A 6,221-nucleotide genomic window follows, 5' to 3' on the forward strand; every position below is an offset into this window, starting at 1 on the left:
TTATTCAATAGTTTTCACGAAATTTCTGACACTACTACCCCTTCAGTTCTGGTGGATAGTCCCCCGGCACTTGAACAAAGTACTTCTTTAGATGTGATTCGAAACAATATGAACGCTTTACATAGTGTGAGGAAGAACTTTATTTCAGCTGAATGAAGTGAGCGAATCCGTAGAGCTCTGCGTCATTAGGTGAGAACTTATGCTGACACTCAATATGTGATGGTGACTGGGTCTTCTATCGACGAAAGAATGAGAAAGGTTAGAAAGGTTCTGCTATAGTTCTTGGCCGGGATGAGCAGTTTGTCCTTATTTGTCATGGAGGTGCTCCTTACAGTGTTCATCCCTGCCACTTGATGAAGGAGAAGCCAGATCTTCCTCTTGCCTCTGGTGAGGTCAGCCAGAAGAAGAAAACTATTGTTCAAGATAGCAGGATAGATGGGCAGAAGACTGAGGATGTTGATGACTGTGATTAATCTCTGAATGATTGTTCTGTTGATGGTGGTCCACATCAGGATGACGAGATAGATGATATTGCTGATACTGATCTTAAAGATAATACTGTTAGAACTAGTAGGAACTCTTGTGTGAGGTATAAGCTGCATGATAAGACTGAATGGAGTCAGGCTAAAGTTCTGAGTAGACAGCCTAAACAAACGGGTCAGTATCGAGACTGGATATCGATGGACATGAAGAGCCCATCTGTGTAAATTGGGACCATGTAGAAGGATGGTGTGAATTGCCATTTCCAGAACAGGCTCTTCTTTTGACCAAAACCCAGGAATTATCACAAGATGTGGTTGATGCTAAGCAAATTGAGTTGGATAATCTGAAGAAAAATTATGTATTTGAAGTAGTTCCATTTGTTGGACAGAATACTGTATCATCTCGTTGGATATTGACTGAGGAATTTAAGAACAGTGAAAGAAAGATTAAAGCTTGTTTAGTTGCTGGAGGATTTGAGGAGGATTCTACTCTACTGAAAAAAGACTCGCCTACACGTACTAGGGAAAGTTTTAGGATGGTGTTACTTGTTGCTGCTATTAATTCGTGGGATTTACAGTCGTAGGACATTTCTGCTGCATTTTTACAAGGTAACCCCATGGAAAGGGAGGTATTCTTAAGGCCTCCGGAAGATATCTGTCCTTGTAATGAGGTTTGGAAACTGATAAGGTGTATCCATGGGTTAAATGATGCTCCCAGGTCATAGTATGAGAAGGTAAAGGAAGTTTTTTTTTTAATTGCTCATAGTGCCTTTGATAATGCCTTGTTTTTTTGTGTCATGCGTTGCAATGGCAAATTAAATGGCATACTGTGCACTCATGTGGATGATTTTGCTTTCTGTGATGATCTACAATTCAATCTCAATGTTGTTGCTGGCCTCATCTGACGTTTTAAGATTAACACCCATGACTGTGCATCTTTTAAGTATGTCGGTTTGGATGTATCACAAAACTCATCTGGAATTCAGGTTACACAAGATGTGTACGTGCACAGTGTGAATTCAATTGGTGTTTGAAGAGAAAGATGCATCGGAAAGAATAATCACCTTACTATTAAGGAACGTGTTGATCTGAAGAGACTAGTAGGTCAGTTGTTATGGGTTGCATCTCAAACGCGACCAGATTTAAGTTTTGAGGCTTGCAATAGTGGAAAACAGCCTAAGGTCAGTCTACTTTGTGAAGCTAACAACTGTTGCGAAGCTTAAAAGGGAGCAACTTGGTCTTTATTTCCCTGTCTTAGGTGATTTCAGGAATTTGAGTGTGGTTGTCTATTCTGATGCTACCCATGCTAGTATGCCAGATGGATCCTCACATGGTGACCATATTGTATTTGTGAAAGGGGACAATGGAAAAGTTATTCCTATTAGTTGGCAATTGAAAATATTGGTAAGAGTAACAAAAAGTCCTTTGGCTTCAGAAACCCTTTCGTTGACTGAAGAAGTTGGTTCAGGATATCTTGTGGCCTCTCTTATTTGGGAAATATTTAATTTGGATAAATTGCCTCCTGTCATTTGTTATACGGGCAATAAATCTCTAATGGATACTCTGGAAACCACAAATGTTATATGTGACAGAAGACTCAGAGTGGATGTAGCAAGATTAAGAGAAATGATAAGTGAACAGGAAATAATTGTACACTGCGTTGAAGGTAGGCATCAATTGGCAGATGCATTGACTAAAAAGGGGGCTTCAACAGCATCTTTAGTAGAAGTTATTAACTACTCCCGTCTGTAAACCAGTGGTTACGAGTGTATATATGTGAATACTATAGTGTATGTGCATATAAGTTTATAAGTAGTGGTGCTTCTTTACAACCGGACATTTATCCATACAAATTTTCTATTTCCTCATTTGGATGGAAAAGAAGACAAAATAAAAAAAGAAGAGAGAAGCAATGTTGTATGATTGATTGAAGTTGTCTTCTGCTTCCAGGTGTTCAGTGAGGATTGGAGGCGTCAGCTTACCCAACCAAGGTAAATAGAAGTCAACAATTATGCTGTATAGAATCAAGTACTTATAGGAGATATCACATAGAGGGGCGTGCGATTAGCAGTGACCCCTGGGCATCCAACGATATTCAAACTATCCCCCTTTTTCATGTTGCTCAATACTAGGACATACTTGAGTCTTTGACATACTGAATCAAGGAGTTGACTCTGGTCATCACCAAAGCCTCACCAGACCTCTGCGTGTCACTTGAAGACCACATGAACTTTGAACCATATGAAGGTTGCAAACATTCATATTGAAAGTGGTGCTGTGGAACTAGCTCGATTCAAACTTGACACACCCAGTCGATCAATCAATGTCATTATCGATTTCACCACTACCAGATAAAGATTAAGTTGGTTTTCTTTCGGCAACATAGCCAACATAGTCCATGCCATTGTTGCCGGTATGGCTTTTTCCCTGTTGATTGGGGTATGGCTTTAGTCCTGTGCATGTCTAAGTGGTCCAACTTCTCAAACTTTGTCTTCTTCTTTTGATAAGGGGTTAGTTTATTATGAATCGCTTGAGACGGGCCCCTACCGGGGAATGCTGACGAGCCTGTCCAGGCATTTTTTGTAGATTAGAGTACTCTTCTTCTAGGGTGCTGGCTCTTCAAATATCACTTTCCGACCCTTGTGTCACGTCATCCCGCCGTAGGAGGGAGATAAATATCGTTCGGTTGTCTGCTTATCACGAATGTCAGCAACAGAATAATCTCGGATTATCTGATCAAGCTAACAAATAAAAGATAATTGATTAATAACGCCCACAACGCATTTCCTTTTTGCTTTTTTTTTTTTGTTTTGTTTTTATTGGTTATATTTATTTATCAACAAAGCAGGAAAGGTCTTGTGCATTTTTATCTGTTGAATTTTTCATATATGAATTCAATATAAGAAGCGTATTGCTGTTCTGTGAGTGTGTACACATATAAGAAGCAGCAGCAGCAGTAGCAGCAACAACAGCAGCAGTAGCAGCAGTAGCAGCAGCAGCCTAAGTGCCAGTATCAACGAAAGATACTTATGAAATTAACGATAGACCAATGTATGGTTATTCGTATCTTATCTTAATAAGTGCATATCTGTACATATCTTAATTATAAAATTTTGTGGACCGACCGGGCGTCCTTGCTTGCTTGCTTTCGAATTTAGGTAAAAATGGCAAAATTGAATAAATATGTTACTTTGACAACGGTAAAAGTAGGACCGTTGGAGATGTGAGGGCTAAGCTCCTATTGCTCTAATTTAAAATAGAACTCACCCCCTCCTCTCTCTCTCAAAAAATTAAATATTTTTTAATAAGCATTTACATTAGTAGGGATGGGGCTAGGTATTTTTTTAATAGGGGCTAATCACGGTCAATGTAAAAATGAAAATACTTTCTGTTAGTTTGACTGTGTGAAAAGTCTTAAGTGAGGTAGAGATAAAGAATATAAAATTTCATTGCTTGTATATCCACTTTCTTTATCTATTTGTTTGACTATTCATCATAATTTATAACCCTTGTCAAAGCCATTATCACAGCACAAGCAGAAAAGACCAGGCGTATAAAATCCAAAGTAGGCTCTTTTTTTTTTACACATATGCATCATCACTTATCAAGGCCAAGAGGCCACTCTAGGATAAGGGTTAAAGAGTGTACAGTAGAAATTGGACAATATAGTAATCATTAGTAATGGAAATTCGGTAAATTTGTTAACTTATATGGAACGGCTTATCAAAAACTTGTTTATGTTAGACTTGAAGACAACCATATTGTAGTCAGGTGGAAAGCAGGAAAACGGAAGACAATTCCACAGGCATGCAGTTCTAAGAAAGAAACTTTGCTCATGGAATCTATGTTTAGGTTTATGCACAGATAAAGAGTGGGGGAATTATTGATAGTGTTTTCTGCTAGACGAGTGTTTCTTGTGAAAGTTTTGCGAGGGGGGACCATAGATTGGAGCTCAGCCGAGCACTTGCCATGAAAATAACGATAAAGCAGAGACAAACTCGCAACATCTCTTCTGTGAGAATGAAGTTGCAGGGAAGAGAAAAGGACATCCTCTATGAGGCTACGAAGTCTATTTTGAACTCTATCAAGGCAGGATAAGTCCTTTCTAGCAGCTCCTGCCCAAATGTGGAAACAGTACTCCATCCTTGGACGTACCTGACTTTTATCGCGTCTGAAATGAATGTTCTGTTTAAAACACAGTTGAACCATGATACTTGACTTTTGCATTTTAAACTTTTAATTTAAGCTATTATATAAAAAAAATAATTTTATAAAAATCAACAGTAGGTTCTCTACAGTGCAATGTAGACTACAATGTATTGTGGACTAAGTCACTGTGAAGAGGCATGTGAAGCTGCTTCCCAATGCACCACGATGGGTCTCCAACTAGAGCAGGTAATCAATCGCTCTGATTGAAAAATGAACTATTTCACCGCTTTCAATGACAATAAAAATATGGGAGTGTGAAACATTCGTGGATCATTATTCAATCCCAGGCAACGTCGGGTCTCTGCTCGTAATAGCTAACCTTCTTTCACAATAAAAAGTTATAATTGCGAATTGAGGAAAAATATGAACAAACAAAAACAAAACAAAATCTCTTCCGTTTTCTGCTTTCCTGCTGACTACAATATGGTCGTCTTCAAGTCCAATGTAAACAAGTTCTTGATAAGCCGTTCCTCTTAACTAATACAATTTACCAAATTTTACGAACGATTACTACGATATTGCCCCATTGACTACTTTAAACTCTATAACTCTTATTCTCGAATTGCCTCTGGGCCTTGATAAGTGGTGACTTTGTTAAAAAAAAAAAAAACTCTAATAATTTAATAAATATTGGCAAACCAGAAGAGTGCCCACTTCAAAGATAGCAGCAAACAGTGTTTGGCCAGATTCTTTTCCTGATATTAAACTTTATCAGTAGTACAACTTCCGGTGAAAGTTTCAATTTCCCAAGTTTATTTATTTATTCAATTATTAGGTGAAAATACAGAATAGTTAACAAATAACCTTCCTGTTCATGTTAAGAATGATTTTATAAATAATAACGTTATTATTTCAGCATGGTCAGAAAGCTGCAGATTATTTAGAAAGCCATCCTTAAAATGGAGGGAACGTTCTCTTTAGTATTTTGTACTTTAATCCAACAATTTAAGCAGGAAATTTTTAAGATCAGAAACTGAATCTGTCCCAAAAGTCGTTTGTTGTTGGATACTTTTTTTTTTCTTTTGTTTTTAGTTTCGTGTTTGAATTATTTTGATGGTAGGTTTTCTCCGGTGCATTGAAGATTCATCCACAGAAAACTCGTCCATGGAAAACTCGCCCATTTTGGCTAGGAAGAAAAATTGGTCCATTATTGAATATATGTCGATTGAAAACCCACTTTATGGCCGTTCTTGAAGAAGATATTGTTTTTAAAAGAGAATACACACCTCATAATATTTTTGTAAAAATATTTTTACTTGCTTACTGTTGTTTTAAAAAAATAAAATTGATTTTACTAAGTGTTCATTTTCTACGTATCTTTGTAAGTTTTGTGTCTTTTTAGGGATGTGTGTGTGTATATATATATATATATATATATATATATATATATATATATATATATATATATATATATATATATATATATATATATCATAATTTAGTAATTCAAATTTTATGATTTGAAATGGTTAAATTTCTAGTCTAGAATTTTATTATATGCAAGACAAAGAATACATTTCAATAAATATA

Source organism: Euprymna scolopes, chromosome 36, assembly GCF_053919585.1.
Source record: "Euprymna scolopes isolate OS-2025 chromosome 36, ASM5391958v1, whole genome shotgun sequence".
In the NCBI taxonomy this organism is placed as follows: Eukaryota; Metazoa; Mollusca; class Cephalopoda; order Sepiida; family Sepiolidae; genus Euprymna; species Euprymna scolopes.